The sequence below is a fragment of the Papaver somniferum genome, chromosome 8, assembly GCF_003573695.1.
Source record: "Papaver somniferum cultivar HN1 chromosome 8, ASM357369v1, whole genome shotgun sequence".
Classification (NCBI taxonomy): Eukaryota; Viridiplantae; Streptophyta; class Magnoliopsida; order Ranunculales; family Papaveraceae; genus Papaver; species Papaver somniferum.
The window spans coordinates 126,444,081-126,463,690 of record NC_039365.1 but is presented as its reverse complement, the minus strand read 5'-3'; the positions used below and the strand labels follow the sequence as shown (position 1 = coordinate 126,463,690).

General features: G+C 35.8%; 1 long non-coding RNA gene across 11 annotated transcripts; it reads left to right on the top strand.

Annotated features, from left to right (window-relative positions):
• The first annotated feature begins 512 nt into the window (after positions 1–512).
• On the top strand, positions 513–6,113 carry LOC113302955. Of its 11 annotated transcripts, none has more exons than XR_003337224.1 (11): positions 513–928; positions 1,023–1,095; positions 1,194–1,267; positions 1,414–1,491; positions 2,282–2,347; positions 2,826–2,873; positions 3,661–3,784; positions 3,887–3,988; positions 4,132–4,191; positions 4,794–5,059; positions 5,900–6,113. It is a non-coding gene; the product is annotated as an uncharacterized LOC113302955 (long non-coding RNA). The 11 variants fall into 11 exon arrangements; XR_003337228.1 differs by having other exon boundaries at positions 2,686–2,873; XR_003337231.1 differs by adding an exon at positions 2,686–2,741 and having other exon boundaries at positions 1,414–2,347.
• The last annotated feature ends 13,497 nt before the right edge of the window (positions 6,114–19,610 follow it).

Here is a 19,610-nt window from a genome sequence, read left to right as displayed (position 1 = left end):
ATAATTTGAATGCTTCTTCTACTTGATATAGTCATGTTACACGCGTATAAAACCCTAAAACATCTTATTTTCATTCAGGATCCAAAACATAGTTGTAATTGTTGAGTACAAAGAAGATGATGGAGGAGAATTCAACAAGACCAGAGAGAGATATGAGATTTCTCGAATCACAGATAAGCCCCATTCACGATTTTGAAGACCGATCTTTAGTCACCTAATAACATGTTGTGTTGTGGGTTTGGGGAGTTGTGAAAAAGCGTGGGTCTAAAAACACCACCCAATATTTCGCTTAGCAATCTGTATGGACAAAATCGAATATACTTCTAAGAAAATCAACAAGCCTCAATCAATTAAAAGTATATCGACGAGTTTATATCTCTATCCTTATTTGATTTCCTCAAACAGAAACTGTGAGTACTAATCAAATACAAGGAATAAATTGGACGGTACCAAAGACCAACTTTATTAATATTTTATTCTTCAATCAATAACGCATTATGTGACCGGTGAACTTCGTATTTTTTATGGTCCAATTTTCGAAGCGATCATTCTCTCCATTTTCCTTATCTCTTCATTTCTCTTCTATGCAAGAGAGAGACTACATCTATTTTCTTCATCTCCGCTTACTTCCATCACCACCACACCATTTCCTTCACCACCACAGATCACATAACCACCATCAACTACTTCCATCATCATAACATCACCTTCTCCCTTGATTTATTTTGCATACACATAATCAACGGAAACCCACAAGAACCCTAGAATATAAATCTGGATTGTTTCTACCTCACAGATTGAAACTCATTGTTAGAAACCAAGGCTTTATCCTAACCCATATCTCAAAATCAAGACCCATGCATCTGCAGAAATCAAAAGGAAACTTTGTAATCCTAGATTTATTTGTTTTGCTCTTGAAATCACCAGGGTAATATTAATATCTTGCTCATGTTTCATAAATTTGATGAACTTTTAGTATTATAAACGATTTAATTTCTCCTGATTTTCTTTCGTTGTTGCAGTAAGGTGTTCTTTCTCTATTTTTCCTTACAAGAGAACTCAATTCAACAAGGCTAGAAGATATGTTCTCCTACTGTAAGAAACAAAACCCCTAAATCTAATTTAGAACATAAGTATAAATCAATTTGATTTTTATCCCGAACTGACAGTTTTTTTTTTTTTGAGTCTTTTAGGTTGAGGAAAACATATGCAAATTTGCAAAGAAGGATTTAATCCCATCATAGATTGGTATTAATTTCAGGACTTAGTAAGTTATTAACTAGATTGGTTGGTATTATCAGTAATGTTGAATGATTGCTTTGATGCAATAATTTGTATCTCAGATTTGTTTTGATATTAGGAAGTTATGAAACCTAATTTTTTGTGTTCTGTGTTTTGTGTTACCGTTTGCAGGATTACCATATGAAGGAGGTGTGTTTTGTATTTTTCTTGGTATTACATTTCTATCTGATTATCCATTCAAACCCCAAGGTATACTTGATTTCCCTATTCTTTGAGAAATAGTAATCTATAGTTCATTTTCAACAACATGACAATTTATGTTTTCCGGTTGACGGGTTTAAGTTATATCTTTCAGTAGACAAAAGAAACACAAAAGAAGATGTATTTTTGTGTTATGCTTACATTTGAACAATTTCTTTTCAATATGTTTTAGTATTCAAGTAGTCGATATAAACCATTTTATTGTGATTCCTCTTTTATGTAAGCTCATACTCGTTTGTGCATCTAGAGAAATCAAAGAAGTGGTGCGCGTATTAACATCTGGTTTAAAAGAGACCCATCATCATTTCTGAAAACTTTATGATTTTTTTGTTTTGTTTTTGTAAAAAACTGCTGAACTACAGTTGTTATATTTGCTTGGTTAAATATATGTAGCAGTCACCGCTACTGAGAAGTGCAGTTACTGGATGTAACTAGCACTTTTGTATATTAAATTTTCTTAGCGGGGACCTTTACTTTTACTCTTACTGGTTGAGTCATTATTAGCACAATTGAAGTATATCTGAATTATTTATTCCTGGAGGTTTGTTGAAATCAGAGTTTGTCACTTACCTGGAATGTGTTTATATAGGTATTTAGATGAAGTATAAAGTCTACAATGTTAAGAATGACGTCTCATTAGCTATTGTTATTGTCCTGCATCTTCTTATTTTCTATAAATTATAAATGAATATTTATACACATAGTTGGTTGGTGCTGGATTGAATTCAATGTTCTAGTGCGTATGTTTATGCTAACAGATCCGCTCCTCTCGTTGCAGGAAATAACTAATTCTCTGCGTCTTCTTGACAAAAGTGAATCAGTTCCCAGTATGCTCAAACTGAAAGTACTTCACTTTTACTAACTCATTGATAATTTGTCTTATCATTTAGTTGTAGTACATACTTAGAGGAGTTGCTTACTTCTTACGCTTATATCTTTCCAATTTGTAATCGAAAGATTGCCACCCTGTTTAATCTCAAAACGTAGAGCTTGCAACAATAAATATTTTTTAGATATATATTTTTTCTCCCTTGGGCAGTTTATGTACTAAATTACCTAGTGCTTGACACTTGAAAGTGGATGCCATTTACATTGTTTATTTTATTTTTTAGAAAATTGTTGAGATTGCTCATGATAATGGTTCTCTTGTGTTGGTGGATAAAAATATAATGTCCCCTGCAGGAGTCCTTGTTGTCAGGGTGTGGGAAGCAAATTGAATATCCATTCATCTGTTTTAAGTAATGTCGTAGACTTCCTATTATTACCTTGTCAAGCAAGTCCAAGATCGGAAGGATGAAAACTTGTGTTTTTTTCGTGTGCAGGTTATACATATTTATGGAAAGCTTTCACCCACCCCCCACCCCCTAGTTGTAAGCTTTCTAACCCTCGAATGCATCTTTTAAGGTAGAGAATTTTATGTATTGTATGAAAATAGCTGAGAAGTTGTAGGCTTGAATAGTAGACAGTCCTCAAGATGATAGTAATTTTTAGATTCTTTAACTTATATCGGGATTAAACAATTTATGGCATGTTGAAATCAAGCAGCTAACTGGTCAAGAAATGCATTGTTTTTCTTTATTAGTTTCATACACTACATGTACTTGATTCCATTTCAATTGTCACAATGATTTTCTTTTTAGTATCACATGCTTTCATAATACCCATAAACCCTAGATTTCCACATTTGTTAGTTGTTGCTATCTTACTAAGGCAGACTCCCATAAGTTAGCTTTAGGAAGGGTTTGCTGGTTTGACGATCATTATATTGATGCTAATTTGGTCACTAGGGAACTTTGGGTACTATTTTATGATAAAAAAGAACCAATTGATCTTACCCAAAAGAAAAAAACAATAGAAACTGGGAGGCAATAATTAAAGAAGGAATATCAGGTAAATTAATTAGGGTCAAGCTATCAGCATAACATCATCTTGTTCATTTTGTATTTAACATGTAGATTTCGGATATGTTACAAAAGTTTTGCTTTGTTTGGTTTCAAATTTTAAATTCTTTTATTTTGAAGCGCCTGATCTTGTAACGTTATTTAGTAAGTCGTAACTAATGAGAGTTAACATGTAGTTAAAATGCTAAATACCTCAGTAATTTGTACTAATGTGAACAGTTTTTTCTCTCTAAAAAATTCTTGTTTGATGATGCAGGTACGAAGAACCCTGGTTTGGCTCTAAGTTATCATCTAGTTACAAACTTTGCTGCATTAAGCTCGGGCTCGACCTTCTATAAGGTCTTCAAGACGAAACCAACAGTACTAAGAAATCACCGAAGGTGAAGCTAATATGTTTTCAATAATTCTCTGTCACTGTGTTATCTTTTCCAGTAACAATGATGTTTGAGCCTTTGTTTCGATATACTTCGGTTTATGTTCAGATTTCCAACTAGTGATGATGGAAAGATGAAACTCCGAGAAATGCGCTTCTCCAACTTCATACTGATGTTTGAGCAGTTGAGCATGTTGATTTTGATAGTCTGGTAAACTACCAACTTCTTAAGTTTTATGATTTTTGGTTAACTTGTCTTTGCTTAACATTGGTTTTTTTCTTAAGTTTTCTGTTCTGCACACATGTAACAAGGTCTTGTGGTTATAAGAACTGATTTTCACTGGACATTTTTAGGTTGCCGAGAAGTTCAGCTTACTTGAACAATATATAATGGAAATAGATAGGCAGCAAAAGGTAAACGCTGCACCCACGTTGTGATTGCGTATCTATACGATTTGTTATTGAAAGGATTCATTTGGCATGAAACAATAACCTGTTGCGTAGTTTGATTTGGAACATTTTATTGAACTGTATGAGTAGTTACACCTTGATGTAGCAATTCAACTTTTAAACTTCAAAAACTTATGGTGTTAATAATTTCTCGGATCTGTACCCTGGTTTTGTTAACAACTTCAAACACTTTGATGTTCATCTAGTTTGGTAATCATAGCCCTGAGTTTACTGATGCTACTTTATATGCGTGAATTTTTGTTCGTCCAATTTTATTAAGAAAATTCTTTTAGTTTCACCCTTTTCTGGTGTTGCTGTGTTCGATGTGGGTTTGATTTTTTTTTCATTGTTCTTGATCGGTGAACATGGTTGATACATTCGAATTGCTAAGAACTCTACCTTGCTTCCATTTTTACAGGAGGGGTATATTGTTTTTAGTTGGCATTTTTCCGTAATAGAAAGGGTATACGTTTTAGTTGTGCAAGTCTGATCCCAATTGTCCATTTGTCAGTTGCTTTCAGTTTTTATTTAAGATATTAAATTTGGAACATTTTTTGTTTATACAGGGAAGGGATAATTGCTAGTGGAACTCCTATTTCAGATCATTCTATTGATTCCTATTTCTTGTTATGGTTTGACTTGTTTTTTATTATGGTGATACATTTGATTTATGTAGTTGGTCGTCGAGTTTTCCCTACCAATGCCTTCTGTACATCTCATAAAGGCGATGCAGATCTTTTTTTTATATATATGTTATGCATTACAGGTGCATAAACTAAGGAAGGAGAAGGCCCACGAACTGGATGTAAATGAAGTACAATAGAGCTCTCAGGTCTGTTTTATTTTTATGAATTAAACACACTTCATAGTGTTAAAGAGATCTGTCCCTGGACTTATAACGATTACTTACACAAAATTATTATGCAGTCTAAATTTCTGAATTGTATTTAAGTCCCAAATATTTAGGTTCAGATAATGTGGTTCTAGCTAGTTCCAAATGGGTTCTTTTCACCGTATCCAATTGTATCCTCCTAAGAATTTTGTCATTAAACCAATCAAATATTGACTTCTCATGCTTGCACGTTCTATCAAAATTATATTCATTGTGTTTTTCATTGTGACTGAATATCAGATAGTTTTTCCATAAGAATGCAAAGTTGTAGAAGTGTATCTCTTGGTATTGGTGCATGGTGGTTTGTGATCCTGCTGGTGCTTATTGTTTAAACACCTGTTGTGATGTTTCTGGTAGTAATGGGTTCATCAGTAGGTATTTGTTTCCTCATGCTTTTCTCAATCACTGCGCTAATAGCAACTGGTTTATCAGTAGGAAGAACAAAACTATTGAGTACTTTTGGTTATTCATCTTGGGCCCTCTCTGCAATATTACATGCAATACTTGTTACCGTTCTTACATTAGGATTCCATGTATAACCCATTTTGTATCTTGTGCTCGAGATATGTCAAGGTCATGAATTAACGAACTAGTTACGTTTGTGCTGTTGTGTCGATGTTGGATAGAGGCAGTTAAAGTGATTGACATCATATTGGTTAGGATACCCACCTTTATCGATCACTGTCTTCTCATGTGCATGGCATGGTTATTGTTTTTGTAAGCGTTTTCTTGAGTATTGTGGCCTCCCCACATTAATCAGCTGATGGCTTTGTTGTGCAGGTACACCATTACGAAGTAAGAATAAGTTCTTCATCATCATCGGATTTTATAATTTTTGTTGTTTAATCAAAAGTTTTTTAGTTCATTATTTTGTAATCGAATCCTAGAACTACAGATTACACTCGTCAGAACTACAAATTTTAATCCTTTGTGTAATTTGAAACCCATGAATCCATGAATGTTAAATTGAATGATTATTTTTGTGCAAGCTTAATTTGATTCTCATTTTTATTTGATTTGAATTTAGTTTTCATTTGATTCTCATTTGAATTCTAATTTGAGTTTCATTTGATTCTCATTTGAATTTGGTTTTCATTTGATTCTCATTTGAGTTTCATTTCAGATTTAGTCAGATTCAGTCAGGCCAGACAACCAATCTGAATCAAATTTTTTTGATATTAAGATTTATATCTATGACTGATCGAAGTCAGTCATAAAATACTGACCGTTAAAATCGTTCGTTGATATAAGATTTTCAACAACCCCCATAGACATGTCATAGTTAAAAAAGACGCTCAAACAGCGACCCTTTCTTCAACTGACAAAGCAAGTCATATATACGAGTTAAATGACTTGCTTCGTCGGTCGCGAAACTGCTGATTTCTACTAGTGTTAGCTGATCTCACCCACAACTAAGAGTTGCTACGACCCAAAATCGCAGGCTTTAACAATAAACAAATCTGTCTCCCACAGAAAAGTCTATCAAAGGATAAATAGGATAAATCTGTCTCCCACAGAAAAACCCTAAAGTTTTTGTTTCCTCTTTTGATATATAATCAAGGTGAATAGAAACCAATTGATAATTCGGTCTTATATTCTCGAAGAACAACCTAGATTAATCAATCACCTCACAACAATCTTAATCGTATGGTAGCAAAACAAGACGTCTTGGAATCACAAACGATGAGACGAAGATGTTTGTGATTACTTTTATATCTTGCCTATCGGAGAACTCTCACGATCTCAAGCCAATCAATCTGATTGTACTCGTATGATAGAAGATGCAAGATCAGATCACACAACTACGATAAAAGTAGTATCGGTTTGGATTCACAATCCCAATGAAGTCTTCAAGTCGTTAACCCGGTTTGAGAAAAGAAAACCAGAGGGTTAAAGGAGAATCGAATCTAGCTTACAAACTAGTATCACGCGGACGTGTGGGGATTAGTTTGTAGAGTTGCTAGATGTCCCCTTATATAGCCTTTCAAATCAGGGTTTCGCATTGCTCACAAAGCAAACGCTATCCACCGTTAGATGAAAACCTGATTTAGATTCAAGCTAATATATCTCAACCATTAGATCGAAATCTTAGCTTGTCATACACAAATGAACTGCACGCTTATAGGTTTGTAAACCGTACCCAAACGTGTGCACTGTTGGTTCAATAATAATCAACCAAAAGGTTAGCCATTTGAGCATTTCATACCAAACACTTTTTTCTTCACCATAACTAGTTCAAATGACTCACATGAACTAGTTAGAGATTTGTTCAATTGCAGGGAAATCTCATGTACTATACAAGACACAATTGAAGCAAAGATGATTCGATTCACATGAATCGGTTCATGAACTTTACAGCCACGGTTTGCAAAAGCATTCCTTAGTCTTTATGAGTTAAGTTCATAAATCATCTTTAGATATTTAACCTATACAAGTTCGCAGACTAGGTTCGCGGACTTGAAGTACTGTAAAGAGTTTTCAAACTCCAGCAGAAATTCTCGGGTTCGAGAGCTTCGCTGGTTCGCGGACTGGGTTCGCGGACTTGGCTCACGCAACACAGTTTGATAACTCAGCAGAAATTCTCGGTTTTGAGAACTTCGGAAGTTCGCGGACTGGGTTCGGACTTGGTTACTATCTGATTTCCAGCATGAGACTTATGCACATATGTGTTTCCACAACATACTTATGTCCATTATGGTTATGGAATCTAAAATCTCATTCCAATCATTGAAACATTCTTAGAGGACGTTATACAGTTGTTACACTATTTCTCGTCAAAGCAATTTTCAAGATGATCGAAACATACATGACTTGCGTCACTAGGTAAAGAAAAACATGATCGAAGCGAAACGCTTACCAACACATATTTCGAGATATAGATAGGCGAGGTATACTCGACTCGAAATACCAAATGTGTATAATCTAAGTATACATATATAGGATACGACTTTTGTCTCAAGAATTAGGAGATAGAATAGATAGACTTTTGAGTGACAGATAAGTTCAAGTCTTCACATACCTTTTTGTCGAGAAGTTCCACCGGTTCCTTGAGTAGTTCTTCCATTTGTATGATGAATCGCCATGAAGTCCTTGAGCTCAACTACGCTTACTATCCTAGTCCGAGAATTAGCTATAATAGACTAGAAATCAAGACTTATAGTTTTGATCACTAACATTGACAAACATGCTTGAGATAGCAACGCATGCGAGTTTGACCGAGTAGTGCTCTAACAATCTCCCCCTCTGTTAATTTTACTGACAAAACTATCAATACATATGGAATACAAAAAAGATAATAAAACTTTAGTAGCTCCTATTCCATAAGTCTAATTCTTCAACATTCCTTGAAATCTTCGTCCTTCTAAGTACTCCAATGATCCCAAAGGTTGTAAGTTTAGCATCACCGTTGTTGAAGATCCGCAGCTATAACAATGAGAGAACTCGAGATTCTCAATCATCATTATACAGTGTCATAGTATTACTACACAGTGTCAAAGTCCAATTGTATCACAACTTCAACAATAATACTATGGTGATATGTATCACTCCCTATTAGTCAATACTCCATCTCGATCATGGAAACCACTCCCCCTTACACAATGATCCGAAAACCATATGTATTTGTAGTGTGAACTACATATTAATTCTCCCCCCTTTTGTCAATAAAATTGGCAAAGGTACAAGAACGGGATCATAATGAAATTTCCACAAGAGACATTTCATGACTAAAAGAAAAGACCCACATCATCTTAATTTAGATGCAATCATATAGCCAAAGCTAACAGCATTCATCATGGAGTTTAAAGATACAAGATAACCCCTCTAAAATTCCACAGCCGCACACTCCTGAATATATGACCATTAAGCACAAGTTCAAAAGAACTCTCCCCCATTTGATGACATTCCCAAGGGAACAACAAGAGCGACCTTAATTTCGAGAGAAAAGAAGGATTTTTATTGGACACCAAAAACCATGATAAGTGATTTTATATATCCAAAAAACTCAATCAAATTAATCACAATTAAACCCATGATTAATTTAATCGGAATACGCAATCAAATTAAACAGACAAGGTGATCAACTTCATTGTTTATGCTCAACATAAGTAAACTTACGGAGCATATGACTACCAAAACCATTGGAAAATGATTAGGATAGCCGTTCATATACTCGACACAAGAAATTTTTTATGGAATATATGAAAGCTCAACTAGACTAATTACAAGAGAACCCATAATTAATATAATTGGCATACAAACAACCAAACTAATCACAAAAGTAATCAATTTAATTGTCTTTTGTTTTGCTCGACATAAGAGAACTTACGGAGCAAATAACCAAATAACCAAACGAGATGATTAATTTAGTTCACAAATGCTCAACATAACACACCTTACGGATCAACCAACCAAGTTAATCAAAAATAATCAACTTAGTCATATCGTGCTCAACATAAGACATATTACGGAGCCTCACAGTATTTCATAGGATATGAATCAAAGAAGATCAATATTGTGGAATACGCAAGGATCTATTCTATTTTCAATCATTATTTGGATAACAATAATAGACTTTATCCTTGTTCACAAAAGATTCTAACCTATCTTCCATCAAAGAATTGACAATATAGGCTTAACTTTTGTGTTTGTCAAAAGTCTATTCATCCTTAAATCAATACATGAATACCGATCATGAACGACTTTACTTTTGACAAAATATGGGACAACAAAGTTCACGGACGCAAACATACATATTCCTTAATAAATTGCAATATAACAAATCATAAAGATTAATACTGCAAAAACCATCTTCCAAACAATTTTAGAATTGAAGTAAATAAATCTATAAACATTGAAGATGAAAACGTTGGACATAGATACGTGTAATCGCAATAATGGCTATTCCAAACTCTAGTAATCCTTCTCAATAATCTCATAAGAAGTTTCCTAGGCACCAAGACAAACTCGTAATGGACATATAAGATGATTTGTCCTTAGAGGGTGGAATCAATCTTTTTCTCCCGGATTTACACCAAGAATATCTACCAAAGGCGTATAAAAATATTTTCTTAACAACGAAGATCATACAAAGTCATTAACGACCATGCACCATAGTTCACACAAAATGATTGTGAACATTCAAGAATCCCATAGTAATGCGTGTTACTGCCTATTCTTGAACTTCCTTCTTTTTGATTCACCAACAACGTTCTTGTAAAAGCTACAAATGAGCTTAGAAGAGTAGTACTCCAGGAATCCAAGTTCCCAAGTTCAAGGGAAGTGGAACAAGTGCAACGAAACGGAGCAAAATACTCAAAAACAAGAGACAGGACAAATACCAATCTTAACTCATCCAAATTCAATGTTTCTCATCTCCATTTTGAAGAGAATTCAAATAGGAAGATAATTCAAAAAGAACTAGGTCATTTCGAGTTCGTACGAAGAAGATACGTCCAAAACAAGTTTACCGAATATCGACGTCAAGTATGCATACGGGTTTGCAAACGAATTTTCGTATCCTGGAGCAGTCTGCAGACGGGGTTTGCGAACTTAAACCCCTGGATTTTGGTTTTAAATGATATTATGCATACTTGGTATGTGTACCGTGAAGTCCAAACATCCCGAACTAATGTTTTCAAACCTAAACATTTAAGAACCTTAAACACATATCAAGTTAGGTAGAAATGAACGATAATCAAGGTACATGGATCATTATAAGTACTCAAACAAGTAATAAAAACATAAAACTTTCTCAAGTTTATAGACATACCTTTTTAGAAAAGTCCAATTGAATTCTACATCCTTACCGAATATAATCTGTGCTCCCCAGTTGTATTGCTTCCCTCACCGTATACATAGCAGGGCATTTCTTGGTGAGGATGCACTTTCAACACAAACAAGTTGTGTTGAGGTGAATAATTTCTTGCTCACCATGGCACCAAGAAAGAGTTTCTTTCCAACAACTATTAAATCTTGTATTATTGAGAAACACCCAAGGAACTTTTTTTATAAGTCTATCAAAGAACTTCAAGAGAACCCAAAAAGATTTGTATTTCTGATTTCTTGTTTTCCAACTTATAAAAAACTGTTTCTGCAGATAGTTTTTAATACTACGAAGGGAAACTATTTTGATAAAAAGACGTCCTATATTCTTTATAAAAGAAGACAATACTACTATCTTGATAGGAAGTATCAGGAATTGAGCAACGAATCAATTCATGCTTTGAGATGATACACTCAGATGACTGAGGTTTAAACTCCTCTGTAATTCGTTTAGTTTATCACAACTAATTGGATTACGCAGAGGAGGAGCATTACTCTCACTGATTAGTAATCAATATCAACCTCAGCATGAATATTATTCATCATAACTTGATTTAGCATGTCAAGTGATTCTTGCTCTTTCTGGAGGTATAACTCAACATCAAGAGATAAGCTCTCAAGCTTCTTTTAAATCCCTGAAAACACATCAAAGGATTTTAAACCTGGTGGAGGTTTAGATAGAATTTCTTCTACAGATTTTATTAAATCAGTCATGGAAGAGAATTCTGAAATCCCTGGATCTAGTGGTGCATTTATTGAGATAGCACTACTGTCCATAGAGTCAGATCGCTACAAACACAGACTTAAGGTCGTGAACGTGTTTGCCTGCTTTGATACCAATTGAAAAAGAGGGGGTCTAACAACACCACCCAATATTTCGCTTGGCAATATGGACAAACTCGAATACACTTCTAAGAGAATCAACAAGACTCAATCAATTAAAAGTATATCGACGAGTTTATATCTCTATCCTTATTTTTTTTCCTCAAACAGAAACTGTGAGTACTAATCAAATACAAGGAATAACTTGGACGGTACCAAAGACCAATGTCCAAGGATCAATCAATATCAATCGACAATCAAAGGTCGGATTTCCAATTGATTAGATCAAACGCACAACCTGTATTATTTCTATTATATAACAAATATAATGCGGAAAAGAAATAACACAGACACCAGAAATTTTGTTAATGAGGAAACCGCAAATGCAGAAAAACCCAGGGACCTAGTCCAGATTGAATAAACATTGTATGAAGCCGCTACAGACACTAGCCATTCCAAGCTAACTTCGGACTGGACTGTAGTTGAACCCCAATCCACTGATCCAAGGTACAGTTGCACCCCTACGCCTCTGATCCCAGCAGGATACTACACATTTGATTCCCTTAGATGATCTCACCCACAACTAAGAGTTGCTATGACCCAAAATCGCAGGCTTTAACGATAAACAAATCTGTCTCCCACAGAAAAGTCTATCAAAGGATAAATAGGATAAATTTGTCTCCCACAGAAAAACCCTAAAGTTTTTGTTTCATCTTTTGATATATAATAAAGGTGAACAGAAACCAATTGACAATCCGGTCTTATATTCTCGAAGAACATCCTAGATTAATCAATCACCTCACAACAATCTTAATCGTATGGTAGCAAAACAAGACGTCGTGGAATCACAAACGATGAGACGAAGATGTTTGTGATTACTTTTATATCTTGCCTATAAGAGAACTCTCACGATCTCAAGACAATCAATCTGATTGTACTCGTACGATAGAATATGCAAGATCAGACCACACAACTACGATAAAAGTAGTATCGGTTTGGCTTCACAATCCCAATGAATTCTTCAAGTCGTTAACCCGGTTTGAGAAAAGAAAACCAGAGGGTTAAAGGAGAATCGACTCTAGCTTACAATATAGTATCACACGGACGTGTGGGGATTAGTTTGTAAAGTTGCTAGATGTCTCCTTATATAGCCTTTCAAATCAGGGTTTCGCCTTGCTCACAAAGAAAACGCTATCCACCGTTAGATGAAAACCTGATTTAGATTCAAGATAATATATCTCAACCGTTAGATCGAAATCTTAGATTGTCATACATAAATGAACTACACGCTTCTAGGTTTGTAAACTGTACCCAAACGTGTGCATTGCTGGTTCAATAATAGTCAACCAAAAGGTTAGCCATTTGAGCATTTCATACCAACCACTTTCTTCTTCACCATAACTAGTTCAAATGACTCACATGAACTAGTTAGAGAGTTTTTCAATTGCAAGGAAATGTCATGTACTACATAAGACACAATTGAAGCAAAGATGATTCGATTCACATGAATCGGTTCATGAACTTTTTATCCACGGTTTGCAAAAGAATTCTTTAGTCTTTAGAATTAAGTTCAGAAATCATCTTTAGATATATAACGTATACAAGTTCGCGGACTAGGTTCACGGACTTGAAGTACTGGAAAGAGTTTTCAAACTCCAGTAGAAATTCTTGGGTTCAAGAGCTTCGCTGGTTCGCGGACTGGGTACTAGTCGATTTTCAGCATGGGACTTATGCACATATGTGTTTCCACAATATACTTATGTCCACTATGATTATGTAATCTAAACTCTCCTTCCAATCATTGAAACATTCTTAGAGAACGTTATGTAGTAGTTACACCATTTCTCGTAAAAGTAATTTTCAAGATGATCGAAACATACATGACTTGCGTCACTAGGTAAAGAAAAACATGATCGAAGCGAAACGCTTAACAACACATATTTCGATATATAGATAGGAGAGGTATACTAGGCTCGAAATACCAAATGTGTATAATCTAAGTATATATATAGCATACGACTTTTGTCTCAAGAAGTAGGAGATATAACAGATAGACTTTTGAGTGACAGATAAGTTCAAGTCTTCATATACCTTTTTGTCGAGAAGTCCCACCGGTTCGTTGAGTAGTTCTTTCATTTGTATGATGAATCGCCATGAAGTCCTTGAGCTCAACTACACTTAATATCCTAGTCTGAGACTTAGCTATAATAGACTAGAAATCAAGACTTATAGTTTTGATCACTAACATTGACAAACATGCTTGAGATAGCAACGCATGCGAGTTTGACCGAGCAGTGCTCTAACAAGTTAAATGGTCTTGATGTGTCCCTATCTTTTGAGACTCTTGCACCGATCGTTTTTAAATCTGTTATCTGAAAACTGGATGTCTGGCCACCTCCTGTTGTCCATTTAGGTGTGCGACACACGATTCTTCGCTAGTCCCCATTTGATATAAGATTAGGGATTCCCATTGACTCGGGACACTTGGAAAATGAAGTAAGACCCTTTTAGCGTACGAGATTGAGTCTTCAAGGCGGATAAGGGATAATTTATGGGTTGGAGACGTCTATGGAGAGTCATGTCGAGATATCGCTGCATGTGTCTTTGTGGACAAGATGAAGTTTTTGTTGCGCCTCTACAAGGTGTTTTGATAGGGATTCATGTGAACTTTTGTAGAAAAATTATCCGTTGAGATTTATTATTCTTTTGGGAGGATGCTCAACCGAACTTGATATTAGTATATGCCTTCTAGTACCGGTAGGGTAATAGATACGTTCAGGTCCAACTATGCAGTCGATATTTGTTTATTTTATTGATGGAAGAGTTCTTTGGGAATCTGCTAGGTAATTCTTCACGCATAGGAGTTGTGTTTTGACGTGAGGAAATTGTATGTGATCATCATATCTTGTCCTTCGCTCATCGCGTCTAAGCCTGACTCATGGAATAACATGTCAAGTGAATTTTCTCGATAGAAGAGACTTTGACTGAGAGAACTGCTAGTAAGCGTCTGAATGAGTAACGTGTATCCTGAAGCTATGGTCTCGGATCCTTCTCTTGTTTTACTTCAGTGGCAGTATCTGGTTGTAGTTGTATATCGAGTAACAGAGTTTTATCTAAATTGTTGGCCTCACGTAAGATTTCTTATCCGTTGGTATCCTTCTTGGGTGAACTGAGGTTTCATCAGAAAATTATATTGGATAATCGTTGGTGTAGCCGAGATGGAGGCTCATCAAGACTTAGTCGTACAATTTCTAAGACTCCTCTTCATTCTGACGGGACGGGTGTTGAGATAGCATATCGATCGGTGGCTTTGAATCTTAAGATAAGTATGAGCTTTGGTCGAGAAATGTCTTGGCAGCTAGTCTCATCTTATACTTTGTCGTGTTCTAGTCATAATCATCTGAAACAGGAAAATGATAAGATGTATCTCGGCTGGCAATTTATGACCTTATACGGCTCTGCAACGCTTTTGTCTAGGTCACGAATTTTTTGGAACCTTTCCAAGTTTTCGCTAAGTTTATCCTGTAAACGACGAAAAAACAAATCCGATGAAAAAGAACTAGGTCAATCTAATACAGATTGAAAGAGTTATAAGTAAAATAGTAAAGTGAAGTAAACGAATTTTGGGGAAAATATTCGTCAGAATCTCCAAGTTTAGATCATAATTTAGTCTTGGAGAGAGATGGGGTCAGCTGGATGGTTGCTCCTTTACTCTGTCGTGTTCTTAATGATCCACATCTTCTCCGGTGAGACCGACTGCGGACAGATTGGATCCCGTCCGTGCTATTTGAAATAGTTTTAGTATTCCTTCTCTATGGAACATGTACTCGATATAGATTCATTGGATATATCCCTATTGGTAACTTTAAAGGCATTTTCAGATAAGCCTGGATGTCGATCTGAGATTTTGCAAGATTCTGTTGAGTCTCCGGGAGTTCTCCTTAGTCCGTATACAACGTTTTCAAGTATTAGCAGTAGATTTTTATGAAAATAGGTTACTTGGGAGTTTTTTTATGCAGGAAGAGATCCATATGATTCGGGATGCACTAGCCTATTCATTAAGGTCAAACTCGAAAGAGATAGAAAGTGATGGTAGGGATAACTCTCTCGGCTAAACCTGTAATGGATTTACAGAAACTGAATCAATTGAACATTTTTATGTTTGGATTGGTGGAATCGTCTTCCTTCCTAAGAGAACATGATTGATATCTGTAACCGATTGAACAACCTCCCACTGTGGTCACCAAAATGTAGCTATCTACAATCTGAGAGAAGTTAGAAGTGGGATTCTATGGTTTTTGAAAGTGAGTTACGGGAGGTTGAGCACAAACAGTCTTCGCCTAAACCACACACAATGGCCGTTCAAAGGCTGCTTCAGTCACATGAAAGAGATTTAGGTCTGGTCTTAGGGAGGAAAGCAGATGAAGATAGAGATCAGAGAATTTTAGGGTTTGAAGAAGAATTGTTCTGATAGGTTATCAGAAAGATGATCGTAGCTTGGGAAAATATATGACCTATTTATAGTTGAATTCTCTAATCTCAAGTCAGTAAAGATAAGGATTGCTTTCCGTGCCATGCAGAGTAATTCTCCCGTATCTTAAGGAATATATAGAGATAAGCTAGGTTGAGTTTATCTCATTATTCCACCGCCTTTACTCTCGTCTGCGATGAGAAATAGGCCGGGTATTCCTCACACGTGTCGTAGACCGCCAGACCAAAACCCTAATTATTATCCCCCCATTTGTGTGAAGCTGAATCAGCCTTTGCGATGACGTGTTGAGAGAGAGAGAAACATTCTCTTTAGCCGAGCTGGCCGAAATAGAGAGATATTCTCAGATTTGTAAGAATGACTAGGATGAGTCACGTGAAAAGGCATGGGATGCCTTAGAATTCGTGTGGATAGGAGAATCGATTCCTACATGAGGCACGTGCCTACCATGAGGAATATTCAGCCTTATCTGATATTTCCCAAGAGATTTTAATCTCTCTGAAATCTTGAGGAGAGATTTGAATCTCTCCGAGATTTTGCAGAGAGATTGGAACCTCTCCGAGATTTTGTAGAGAGACTGGAATCTCTCCGAGATTTTGCAGAGAGACTGGAATTTCTCCGAGATTTTGGAGAGAGATTTGAATCTCTCCGAGATTTTGCAGACGGATCAAAAATCTCTACGAAGGTTTTCTTAACGGATCTGAATCTCTTTGTGGTCAGCTGGGACTCGTCCTGGAGAGAGAGAAAAGGCTTTGTATGCCCAATTAATGCCTCTGCGAGACTTTGGCTCACTTGTATTTGACCAGCGTATCTTGAAGAGATATGCTAAGAATCAACTGTGTGTCCATATGATGGGGTCAACAATACCAGTGTATCTCGAAAGGATGTTATTGGAGTCTGTCGAAAGGGCTCGGAGGAAGAATAACCATCGTATCTCGCGGGGATGTCCTAGTAATTATTCATAAACCTCGGTAAGTTGATTCATAGCCTAGAGCATACATGACTAGTGTATCTCGCGATGATGTACTAGGAATCAATCCTTGATCTCAAATAGGGTGAGTCGTGCTTACAGGAGATACACATATCTCCGCTCTGGGTCATAAGTCCGTCGTGGACGTTCTTATGCATCTACAGAGCCTACATGACCAGCAGTTTCTCGTCGAGGATGTATACTAGGAATCATGGCATCACAATCAGCTCCGTCTCGCGAAGACATGCTGGAATTGTGACTGTTCTGGTTCATAAGTCTACTGGGGATGTTTTACGCTCTACAGAACCTACTTGACCAACAATATCTCGTCGAGGATGTGTGATAGAAGTCACGACATCACGACCAGCAGTGGACGTATACTAGAATCATGGATATGGGTGCCTTGAGGACCAAGGGCTTAATCTCTCCCGTGAGAGTTGAGTTTTGTCTATTGTCTTGAAATGACGCTTTTTCCCCTTGTCTAAATTTCACCATCCACAATTGTCAATCACACAAGTGATCTTATTGTTGTATTGTCTTAATCTTGTATCCATATACGATCATACGAAGTGTGTACCGAAGTTGTTGTATTGTCTCGACTCTGTCCATAAACGATCACACTTGGTACATGACTTATATGTTGATAAATAAAATATTGTGGTGCATGTGGGTACCTCCTCTTTTCAGTGTCCAGTAACTCTCAAGAATGTTTTCTTCAGCATATCAGATAGACCTTTGTGCAGTTATCAAGGAATCTAGTAAATCTAAAATATACCTGAAAAAACCTCAAGTTAAGGAGCTTTACTTTTAGACATCAAGCATAAGAGCCTTCAATTTATGTTCTCAATCAACGCACAAACCGTGCAATATTTGAGTATCTTAAAGACTTTTTATATACTTGGTTAAATTTAGGAAAGCCATTTTAGTTGTCCAGTTGGAGGCCCTGTAATATTAATCTTCTCGACGGACTGGGTACAACCCCTTATACACTGACGGGCTTAGTGACAAGGGGATTCACATGTGTAGATCGAAAAGATTGGAGGCGCATGAATATTGTTGTACTGAGGTAACTAGTTTGTTGGTCCGGCTTGGTCTCACTTAAAATGGCAAAATTTGATAATAGTCGAGTTACAACTTCTAATACGGTAAGTGTTTATTCTGACCTAGGTCACGACTCACGAGATTTTTCTACAGGTTGTTAGTTGATTTCTTGTTATAAAATCTTTGTGTGCACTTTTATTTTTTATTCCGCACTATATTGTTTTTGTCTTTATAATTTTAAGTAGAAGTTAAATATTCAACGTTCCTATCTATTCCAAAATTTCCCCTTTCTCCATAAGATCACTCAAGGATAGTCTCTACAGGTTATACAAAAAATTGGTAGTGTATTTGGTACTCTAGCTTTTTCAATTAGTATCATAGTATTCAAACACATGAAAGATCTGACAATCTGTGCACCTATTATTTTTTAATATAACACCTTCCAGATTCGATTTTGTTAAATGCCTAGGAATGAATCCCAAATAAGTTGACTCCTCAAAAACAATGTCTGAAAGTTTTCTTGAAAACACCTTTAATGAGTCTACAAGATATGTGAGCTTGTTAATGATGTATAATTTAATAATGAGTTGAGAATAAATGATATACATGAATGGCGATTCTGATTCATAGCCTATAGTTAGCAACCAGAAACAAAATTTTCAGAAGTCAGAAAGCGAAAGAACATTGCTCGCAAAAAGATCAACTTTTTTTTTGCCTGTAGGATTCATTTTGAAATTCGATCCACAAATTAATTTTTTATTTCAATTTAATTAGTTAGAAGTTACTTCTTAAGGAGTATCCAAATGCCTATAAAAATGTGTTGCTTAACCGCTTATAATACTTTACCTCCTTTAGTTTTACATTAGTTAGGCATAGTTTTATTTTATTTTTATATTTTCAATTACAATTTCATGAGGTTACTGATTGTTTTGGTTTTTTTATATTTGCATCTTGTGATTGTTTATGCAATGGTGTTGTTGAATTTGGATTTAGATTTGATCAACTTTTGCTTCGAGATCAGTGATAATCATCTCCGACAAGTTTAAGAGCTTCGACATCTATTCCAGTGAGTTATTTGTTTACCAGCCGATGATTCTGATCAATTTTGGACTTCTAACATTTCTTTAATTAAGCATGTTTTTCTTTGGAGGAAAATCACCCAAAAAAGCAACAAGACCATCAACAATCCAAGTTGCGGAAACAAAGTCAGAAACGAGAATAACACTAATCCAAGAAATGGAATCAAAGACAGTCACAACTAGATTAAGATCATCTTATACAATTGTTACCATATCTCCAATCTAAATATTGTTACCATGTCTCCAAAGCAGAGACAACCCGATCTG